The sequence below is a fragment of the Capsicum annuum genome, unplaced genomic scaffold, assembly GCF_002878395.1.
Source record: "Capsicum annuum cultivar UCD-10X-F1 unplaced genomic scaffold, UCD10Xv1.1 ctg78052, whole genome shotgun sequence".
Classification (NCBI taxonomy): domain Eukaryota; kingdom Viridiplantae; phylum Streptophyta; class Magnoliopsida; order Solanales; family Solanaceae; genus Capsicum; species Capsicum annuum.
The window spans coordinates 15298-26820 of NW_025888507.1; the positions used below are offsets into that span (position 1 = coordinate 15298).

The 11523-nt window shown below is 39.5% G+C and overlaps 1 pseudogene; it reads right to left on the reverse strand.

The window, feature by feature from the left end:
• Positions 1-777: 777 nt before the first annotated feature.
• Positions 778-11167, reverse strand: LOC107871707 (annotated as a pseudogene).
• Positions 11168-11523: the final 356 nt, after the last annotated feature.

Here is an 11523-nt window from a genome sequence, read left to right on the forward strand (position 1 = left end):
TAAATACAGAGAGTTATGGTCGATGGAAGCTGACACAAATTACAACGTCCACTAAAACTTAATCGATAGAAATAGTTTCAACTCGTCCTTGAGTTGAAGGACCTCTATGGTCTAAATTCATGCTCAAATGGATTCACATACTACATAAACATGCCAAGTTGACATAGGATTTAAGGCTTTGGGATTATCAACGCATCATATTCATGATTTTTATTCTAGCCCGAAATGCAGGGTGTTACATGATCGTTCTATTTAAGACACAGATTCGTCACCTAGTATTACAGTCACAGAAAGCATCAAAATGAATTGGTATATGTTACTCCCTCCTTCCTTTTTAGTATGTCTCGTTATCATTTTACTCTTCGCAAAATGATTTATAGTAAGTTGACGATAAGCTTCCCTCGAAGTTAACGATAGTGGAAGTGTCTTCTCTAAGTTACTAGTAACTATTTGGTACTTTAAGGAGTACAGATTAATCAATAAGGATTGATCTTTAAAATTTCCAATTCCAAAATTGATGAAGGCTGGGATAGGTCAATTTAAGAAGAGAGAGACAGAATCAGCATTGCATCTCAGTGATGAGTCTAATATTCCAAAAACTGCAAGTTGTAACAAACACTAGCTACTCTTTATAATTCTCCTTTGGGATCCATATTTCTCACATTTTTCTAGTTCTGGACCCTGCTCTGATCAACCTGAAAACAAGTTTTATTGCATATAAGTTCTATATGATGTGGGGTGAATTAGGAAAAATTAAGTCTGTCTATTTGTATTGCACTTCTAAAACTGTGAGTTTAGAATCTAATATTTGTTGATATTTTAGTAGCTTTTTAAACTGTCCCCATTCTCTGCCACATTTACTGTGAGCTGAAATTGGATGAATTTCTGGATATTGTTGTAGTCACATCTTCCCCATTTCAGAACTGTTGCAACCGAAGAAAAATTATCATCCAAGATGACAATATCAGAACTCTCTTTAGCCACTTCAGTGCCCTGAATCCCCATAGAAAGTCCTATATCTGCTTCCTTCAAAGCTGGCGCATCATTCGTGCCATCACCTGTGACCGCGACCACATGACCTTTCTTTCTCAAGCACTGCACCATTAAAAGTTTGTCAAAAGGGGATAATCTTGCCATCACGCGTATCTTCTCTACCCTCTCCATCCGCACTTCATCTGTGAGGTTGCGAAATTCTTAACCTTCTATGACTGCTCCTTCATCTACTTCCTGATTAGGATGAAGAATCCCACATTCTGTTGCTATGGCTTTTGCAGTGAACACATTGTCACCAGTGATCATCTCGATGTTCACACCAGCATTTTGGCAATCTTCCACTGCCTTCTTCACACCAGGTCGACATGGATCTTTTAGGCCAACAAAGCCCACAAGAATGAAAGAATTGTCTGGAACATTTCCATGCATAAGCTCATGATCCTCCTGCTCAGCTTTTGGCACTTGCTTGTGTGCGAACGCAATACATCGAAGGCTGCTGGCAGCCATTCCTTCAATTATCCTATCACATTCTACCTTATCTGATTCCACTAGAGGTTTTATGTTCCCTTCTAGATCATAGTAATGGGAGCACATTCTTGAAATCATTTCAGCAGCACCTTTCCAATGTGCATGAATCGTGCCATCAGTGATGTTCTTGATCAGGACACCGCTCTTATTTTTCTCCGAATTAAAAGCTTCCACATGTAGAATGTCGAAATTTCTTTTGACTTGATCCATATCCATGTTCAATTTCAGCACAGCCCATGAAAGAATAGCTTTTTCAGTAGGGCTGCCTGAGAATTCAAAGCTGGAACATGGATCGGAAGACTTGAAAACACTATCTGTAGTATTTAATCCAACCCCTTGATGGAATAGTTCAAGAACTCTGGCCGAAATTGATGTATGACTTTCCGACTTTACATGCTCTTTGCCTAAGAAAAACTTTGACACAGTCATCTTATTTAATGTAAGAGTACCTGTTTTGTTTGTACAGATGGTGGTGGCGGAGCCCATAGTCTCACATGCAGAGAGTTTCCTCACCATTGCCTGATCAGCCATCATTCTCTTCATCGAATAAGCCAGAGTAAGTGTAACAGCTAGAGGCAATCCTTCAGGAATCGCGACAACAACAATGGTAACAGCCGCTGCAACAATTCCCACCACAGCATTGATTACACCATCTGATGATGTCTTGCTCCCGTGGAATTCTTTGTTCCCCTTCTCATCTTTTGTGGTTCCAGTAAAGTATCGTATCAATAGGACAACAAGCACTAAGAAGGCAACTAGCAATCCAACCTTACCAATCGATGATGTGAGCTTGTTGAGTCGTTGTTGGAGAGGTGTTTGCTCGCTAGAGTCACTGCTGATTTCGCTCATCATTTCACCCCAGGTCGTATTCATGCCAACCGATGTCACAAGCATCATTCCATAGCCATCAGCAACCTTTGTGCCAGAAATTAAGGAAGAATTTTGGCCAAGGTTAATCACCACCTGATCACTTTCACCTGTCATGCTAGATTCATCCACTTGTAAAGAATGACCTTGTACCAAAATCCCATCAGCAGGGACTTGATCTCCAATCTTCAAGCAAATGACATCTCCAACCACAATTTCAAATATCGAAATCTGTTGGCGCCTTCCCTTTCTAACAGCTTGTACTGGAATGTTTTTGCTCACTTTCGAAAGCTTATCAAACTGTCTGTTCTGTCTAAAATTACTAATAGACGAAACAGCTATGACAAGAAATACGGCAACAAAAATACTCCCTCCATCGTACCATCCTTCTTTCGGTCCATGCTCCTTAATTCCAAATCCAAGAGACAAAGGAGCACAGAGCAAAAGGATAATGATGGTGGGATCTTTGAATGATTCCCAAACAAACATGAAGAAACTTTTAGTAGGTGGCTTACGATACATGTTGCTCCCAAACGCCTCATGTACTACGTGCAACATCTTCCGGATCTCCGCTTACACCATTAGTCGTGTCACTTTTAAGAGAAGCAGCAACACCTTGGACACCTCCAAGGTCAGCGAGCTTGTCAACGCTTTTTTTATCTTTGACAAGCTTAGCTAGACTTGACTGATCAATGCCCGAGAATAAAGGGTGTTGTTAAACTACATCAATGGCTATTCTATCGGTGACTTTTCTTGGATTGTAGGCAGCTCCATGATTATAAGATGACACAAGGAAAGGTGTTACCTTAGTGCTACCCTTATTCTTGAAAGCTCTTGAACAATAGATAGTAGCAAAAGCTAAGTGCCATCTTTTCTTATTGGAGGAATCAACTTCTGCTGACAAATCAGTTGCAATAATGTTCATGCATAGGTAATGCAAGTTTGCTTCAAACATCATGAAAAAGGTGTAAAATGCAGCGTTATATATGACGAAGGTGTACTAGGATTGAGGCGTAGTTAATTGATATAAAGAAAGTAAATAATTGGACAAAATATGAATGTGCTATTACGAAATATTTGATTGTGTTTGGAACTGAATAATTAGGTTATTGACTTTAGCTATGTTTTTCCATTGAATGTCTTAGTTTCCAAGCATATTCATCTCCTTCCAGGAAATGAGGAATTGTTTATTTTTGGATAAAATTTACAAATCGTTACTTTTTAGTCTTTGTAGTAATTGAGAAATAATTATTGTTATGAGGTTTTGAATATTACATGTAAGTTTCTTTCCGGGATATTGTAAGGAAGTTTCACTTGTAGAATTTGAAATTGATGTCAAAAAATGACGACAAGTTGTTACTTTTTAGTCTGTAGTAATTGAGAGATAATTATTTTTATGAAGTTTTGAATCCGTGATATTGTAAGAAAGTTTCACTTCTAGAATTTGAAATTAATGTCAAAAAATGACTAGTGAGCACTATTTCATAGTTTATGCGGCCCATGATCATCATAAAGGATGTATAATAATACAAGCATATCGCAAATAAACTTTGCCAATTAGAATTTTGAAATAAGAGAGTAAATGTTCCGCTACAATCATATATTTTGCTGATAGAGTTTTTAAAAGTTGTTTTATAAATACACATAGTAAATCAAATCAAATAAAAACGGTTGATTAGTTTTAGAAGTGAATGCCCGATTAGCTGAGTTGTTGAGTGGATAGTTGATTTTCCACGTGAAAGATCTAGGATCGATTCTCTTCACCAACGCTCTTTAATTTCTCTCGATTCTCAAAAAAAAAAAAAAGAGTGAATCAGAAATTTGTAAAAATTTAGTGCTAAATCAAAGATACAAAACTGAGAAAATTAGGTGGGAGATGACAAAAAAGTCTTTAAATTAAAAATGGTGACAACTTTGATCAGATAAGGTCAAAACTTCATTTAAATTGTGATTAAGTTAGTTGGAGTGTAAAGTGTAATTTTTAAAAACTTTTAAATTTTTTAAAAGTCCTCCACTCTAAATTTCAAATTTTAGAATTCTCCCTTTTTTTCTATCTTTTTTTTTCTCTCTCCAAATTTCTTTCCCCCATCTTCTTCTTCTTATTTTTCTCTCTCTAGATTTTTGTCACGACCCGAACCGGGTCCCTGGCCGTGACGAAATTCCGAACCATAAAGGTCCAAAACACCCCTATCGATCTGATAATCATGCACATGACCCATATGACAAAAGAAATGCGGAAGATACACAATATAACGGAAACATGGTCAAGAATCATATGAAAACAATAATGGGGAATAATGTCCCTCACTCTCAATCAACATCTCGAAACCGTCTGCGAAATCTCTACTACATGACTGAAACAAATAACTATCTGAAAACTGGGACAAGGCCCCAATAGACCCAAAACTACTAAATTATAAATGAAACTGCCAGACATCAGGCCTTCCGAAATATAGAAGGCTCACCAAGTGACTCTGCAAATCTGTCTGAGGAATCTATTGATTTTCTGGACCCCTAGACTGTGCCTCCGAACCTAGAAGGGAAGGGGGTCAATACAAAGGTACTGGTACACAGAAATATCAAAGCAAAAATATAATATTTTTACAAAATATAGGTAAGAGCCACTATAAAGCTGTTTCATACCAAATCATTTGGAAACACATAGGCATAATGTAATAATTTTTCAACAAAAATGTAATGCAGCTAAGCTAGGTGGGATACCCTACATATAATATTTACACCAACTGTCAAACCTCGGTTGCCGTCGAGATTAGAGTATAAGTGAGGGGAAGACATACAAGATCACACAACAGGGTGTCTCGATCCAATAAAGTATGGTAGTGCACAAGATCACAAAGCAGGGCTCCTAACCATAGTCCCAATTTTGGAATGACATAAAGTCAGGTATGCAAGATCACAAAGCATGGTACCAAGTTCCCATGTCGGCAAACACTGTTTCCAGCGATGAGCCCTTACACTCAAACGTCTTCTTCGGGAATCCACCTATCTCATGAAAAATCAATGCATTCAACTTCACTTAATTCCGTCACATATCATATTCTGTAGGGTATCATCATACCCGACTTGCAAGCCATCAATATCACATCATTCTTTCATGCAACCATTATATTCATCATATTTCAACATAACAACCCTCTCCTTGCAAGTCAAAATTTATATCCACTTTCAAAATATTTCATGTCATGCTTATCTAGATGATTTCAAACAATTCACAGCATATGAAAATTCAAAATAATTTCATATCAAGAGAGGGGTTTCATATAATTCATGCTTTCAAGTTATCATCTTTTGAATCATAAGCATATATATATATATAATATGTCAAATCACTTCGGAAATAGGCCTAAAGACCAAATCAATATCATAGAGATGCTTAAAGCATGATTATATTCATAATTTCAAAACCCCCATTTTTAAAACATAAATTTTTAAGCCCATGAGATTTTTTAGATAACCCCACGCACCTCTATATGCACAAGTAATAGGTGCTTCTTGAAGCCTACGTTGCGGGAATTCCAAATATGTGATTAGCTTCAAAAACCTATGGTCGAATCTTGAACTACTTGGATTTTTATTTTGAAACTCTAGAGAGTGTTCTTGAGTAAATTTGATTAATGTGATGATATTTTGGTGTTTGAGGGATTAAATCCCGTGTTTAAGCTGATAGGGGGATGGAAAATACCCAAAATGCCCTTAATGAGACGGAACTTAAATGCTAAAAATTTCCCAAGCGTGTAATAGACCATGCGTCGCATGCTATTTCCCACCACAGTGGAGCATGCAACGCATGCTATATCGCATGCTGCCACCATGCGATAGAGCATGCGACGCATGCTTATCGCATGGTGCTACTGTTTTGGAAATCAAACACACCCTAAACGATGTCCAAAAATTTTGAAACTCCCCCGAGATGTTCTACAACCTTGCCCCATCGCAACACAACAAGAAAATCTGAAAATGGATGTTGGGAAGGTTGAAAATAAAATCCCCGAAGATTACTAGCTAAAATGAGTCTAAGTCTTTTAACACTTAGAATACTTTCAAGGTTTTTCAAGCCTAAAATCATCCCTCTAAGAGCTAGTATAAGCACGACTTTTACGGGGCATTACATTATCCCCCTTGGGATCATTCATCCCCGAAAATGATGACACGGAATACAGTCACGCACGAATTCAAGTATAATTAGACATAGGAAAGAAAACATAGAATAGGAATTGTACCTTCTTTATCAATCACCGGATCGAATAAGTTTGGGTATCTATTTCACATGTCATCTTTCGATTCCCAAGTCGCTTCTTCAACCTTTTGGTTTCTCCACAACACTTTGACTGAGGCTATCTCTTTACTCCTCAATTTCCTAACTTTACGATCTAGGATCGCTAGAGGCTCTTCTTCATAACACAAGGAATCAGTCACTTTGATTTCTTCAACAGGTAACACTAAAGAATGATCTCCAATGCACTTCTTCAACATAGATATATGGAATATCGAGTGTACAGAACCCAAATTTGCAGGAAACTCTAACTCGTATGCAACTCCACCTATCCTTTTTACAATCCGGTATGGTCCTATATAGCAAGGACTCAACTTACCTTTCTTCCCGAATCGCATAACTCCCTTCATGGGAGAAACTTTAAGGAATACCCAATCTCCAACCTCAAACTCTAACTCTCTTCTTCTAACATCGGCATAGGATTTTTGATGACTCTGAGCTGTCTTAAGTCGTTCTCTGATTAACTTCACATCCTCCATTGCCTGATGAATAAGATCAGGCCCAAACAACCACGTCTCACCAACTTCATACCACCCTATAGGAGACCTGCATCTTCTCCCATACAATGCTTCAAACGGTGCCATCTTAATACTGGCATGGTAGTTATTATTATAAGCAAACTCTATCAATGGCAAATAATCTACCCAACTACCTTTGAAATCTATTACACAAGCCCTCAACATATCCTCAAGGGTCTGAATGGTGCGCTCGGCTTGCCCATCAGTCTGAGGGTGGAGTGCTGTACATAGGTTCACTTGGGTACCTAAACCTTTCTGAAATGATCTCTAAAACTGAGAAGAAAACTGTGTACCTCGATCTTATATAATAGAGACAGGTGATCCATGCAAACGGACTATTTCCTCAATGTACAGCTTCGTATAATCGTCTCCCAAATAATTAGTCCTCACAGGCAAAAAGTGGGTTGACTTTGTCAACCGATCTACGATCACCCAAATGGAGTCATACTGGTTTTAGGACTTCAGAAGTCCTATAATAAAGTCCATATTTATCATCTCCCACTTCCATAAAGGTAGAGCTATCTCTTGGGAAGTACCTCTTGGCCTTAAATGCTCTACCTTCACTTGCTGACAGTTCAAACACTTGGAGACAAAATCAGCTACATCACGTTTCATGTTATTCCATCAATACAAAGTTTTTAGATCATGGTACATCTTAGTAGAGCCCGGGTGAATGACATACCTCAAAGTGTGAGCCTCATCAAGGATTCTTTTTTGCAGTCTATCAACATTCGGAACGTACAACCTACCTTGATATCTCAGGATACCATTACCACCAATTTCAAGTGACATTACCTTTTGTTGACCTACAAGAGCGTCGGCTACAATATTTGTCTTTCCCAAATGGTAATGAAGGTCATATCATAGTCTTTCAAAAGCTCCATCCAACGCCTCTGCCTAAGTTCAACTCTTTCTACGAAAAAACATACTGCAAACTTTTGTGGTCAGTATAAATATCAACATGCACTCCACAGAGATAATGCCTCCAGATTCTAAATGCAAACACCACGGCTGCTAACTCTAAGTCATGACTGGGGTAATTTCTCTCATGCACCTTTAACTGGCTTGATGCATAAGCTATTACCTTACCATGCTGCATCAAAATACAACCAAGTCCCACATGGGATGCATTACAATAAACCACAAGACCATCTACACCCTCGGGAAAGGTCAAAATAGGAGCAGTAGTCAGCTTGTCTTTCAACTTCTCAAAACTATTTTCACATGAATCAGACCACTTAAACTTCACTTTCTTCTGAGTCAATTTGGTAAGCGGAGCAGCTATGGAAGAAAAACTCTCTACGAACCTTCTTTAATAATCTGCCAGGCCCAAGAAGCTCCGAATATCGATTGGAGTCGTGGGTCTGGGCCATTTTCTCACTGCTTTAATCTTTTGGGGATCCATTCTAATCCTGTCACTAGACACAATATGTCCCAAGAAAGCAATAGCATACAACCAGAATTCACATTTGGAGAACTTAACATATAATTGGTGATCTTCAAGGGTCTAAAGGATAATTCAGAGGTGATTGGCATGGTCCTCCTCACTTTTGGAATAGATCAGAATATCATCAATGAACACTATGACGAACAAGTCTAAAAACTGACAGAATACCCTATTCGTAAGATCCATGAAGGCTGCAGGGGCGTTAGTCAACCCGAAGGACATGACTAAGAACTCATAGTGACCATATCGGGTTCGGAAGGCTGTTTTGGGAATGTCTGACTCCCTAACTTTCAACTGGTGATAGCCCGAACGAAGGTCTATTTTTGAAAAACACTTAGCACCCTGAAGCTGGTCAAAAAGATCATCAATCCTAGGGAGAGGATATTTGTTTTTAATGGTGACTTTATTCAACTGGCGGTAGTCTATGCATATACGAAGGGACCCATCCTTCTTTCGCATGAAAAGTATGGGTGCACCCCATGGGGAAATACTAGGATGAATAAAGCCTTTGTCTAGGAGGTCTGCAAGTTGTTCTTTTAATTTTTTCAGTTCTGCGGGGGCCATTCTATACGGCAAAATGGAAATAGGACGAGTGTCTGGCAATACATCAATGGCAAAATCTATCTCCCTATCAGGTGGTATCCCTGGGAGATCTTCAGGAAGACTTCTAGGAACTCATTCACCACAGAGACTGATTGAAGAGAAATATTTTTAACCCTGGATCTTTTACTCAGATTAGTTGGTACATACAACCTATGGAGATGAGTTTTTAGGCTCTAAGATAAGAGATAAAGTGACCTCTAGGTGCCACAGAATTTCCTACCCACTCAATTAGTGTCTCATTCGAGAAGGAAAAAGTAATCTTCCGGGTTCTGCAATCAAGTGTGGCATAACACAAATGGAGTCAGTCCATCCCGAGAATGGCATCAAAGCCTACCATATCAAGTTCTATAAGGTCTGCCACAGTGTCAAAGCTAAGAATAGACACAACATAATTTTTATACACCCTTCTAGCAACAACAGAATCACCTATAAGAGTGGAAACAGTGAAGGGTTCTACAATAACTTAGGGTTCAAACCCAAAACCAACAGCCACATAAAGGGTCACATAAGATAAGGTAGACCCGGGATCAAGTAACACATAAACATCATGGGAAAAGATTCGTAACGTACCGGTGATAACATCTGGTGAAGCTTCCGCCTTCTGGCAGTTAGCCAAAGCATATAACCAATTACGACCACTCCCGGCAACTGAAGGGGCACCCTTAGGAGGAGGAGCCGTGGAGGCATCTTGGGGCTTAGCCCCTCCAGCAAGTCCTCCAACAGAAGGGCAATCTCTCTGAAGATGACCCATCTTACCACAAGTATAACAATTTCTCCCCTCGAAATAACACCTCCCTGGGTGATTCTTTCCATAAGTCTCACACCGTGGATAAGTAAGACGTTGCTGGGCTACACTGCCCTATGACTGAGTATCTGAGGCTCTGGATCCATGATGAGTCTGGAAACTCTGAGATCATCTGTCTACTAATGGTCTGGGCGCTGGGGCGCTGGCAACAGACTGTGCATTACCCCAATTCTTCTTCTTCTTCTTCTACTTATTTGCCCACTTACCATTTTAATTTTGACTGTGACCCTGGTCGGTAGATCTGGCTCTTTTTGCCTGTCTTTCTATCTTCCTAGCCTCTGAAATCTTCTTTTTTTTCTCTTCTACCTATTGCATATGAACTGTCAGCCTAGCAAAGTCCAACTCCTTATTTAACATAGCTCCCTGGCACTCAAGCACCAATTCATCAGAAAGGCCGAATGCAAACTTCCTCGTTCGGGCCCTCATACTACTTGTCATCTCAGGAGCATAACGGGCCAGCTGATTAAACTTTAGAGTATATTCTTGCACACTCATCTTCCCCTATTTCAGATTTATGAACTCCTCAACCTTTGTATCTCTCAACTCTAAAGGAAAGAATTGGTCAAGGAAAGCATCCACGAACTCACTCCATACCGAGGGCTCAGTAGCGTCGCCCTTTGCATCTTCCCAATCATTGTACCACTGATTCGCCATCTCTTTCAGCTGGTACACAGCCAATTCTACCCCTTCTACTTCATCAACATGCATCACTTTGAAGATCTTTTCCATTTCGTCTACAAATTCCTGCGGATCCTCTTCTACTTTAGTACTGGTGAATTTAAGAGGATTCATTATCATGAATTGGCTCACCCGTGTAGCTCCATAAGTAACAGATACAGACCCAGTATCTTCTGACCGCTGAGTCTGTGCAGCCACCAACTATGTTAACATATGAATAGATTGTCTAAATTCTACATTGAAATATCTCTCTAATTAGTTGGGGAATGGTTAAAATTGGTCTGTAGAGCCCGGGGTGGGCTGGTCTAGACTAGAGGGACTCCCAGAGTAGGGACAGGGTCTGGAGTAGGAGCTCTGTTACGTGTCCTCATCTTATGAGTGGGACGGACTTCTTCATTCTGAGCATTCTGATTAGTATTGCGACAAGGAGGCATGACTATTATCTCTGTAACACAAAAGACCGCTAATTAGGAACAGACTTGACTCTGAAGCACGAACTAACTCACAAAGAAGGAAAACATTTCATAAATGCCTAGTAGCCCCCCGCTTATAAGTGTGGCGCACTACACACCCATAAGGAAGACTCTACCCGACGTAATTTTGCAGACACCCTAGGACCATGAACCTTGCTTTGATACCAAGTTTGTCATGACCCGAACTGGGGCCCTGTCCGTGATGAGTATTTCGAACCATAAAGGCCCAAAACACCCCTATCGATCTGGTAATCATGCACATGACCCATATGACAAAAGAAATGTGGAAGATACATAATATAACGGAAACATGGTCA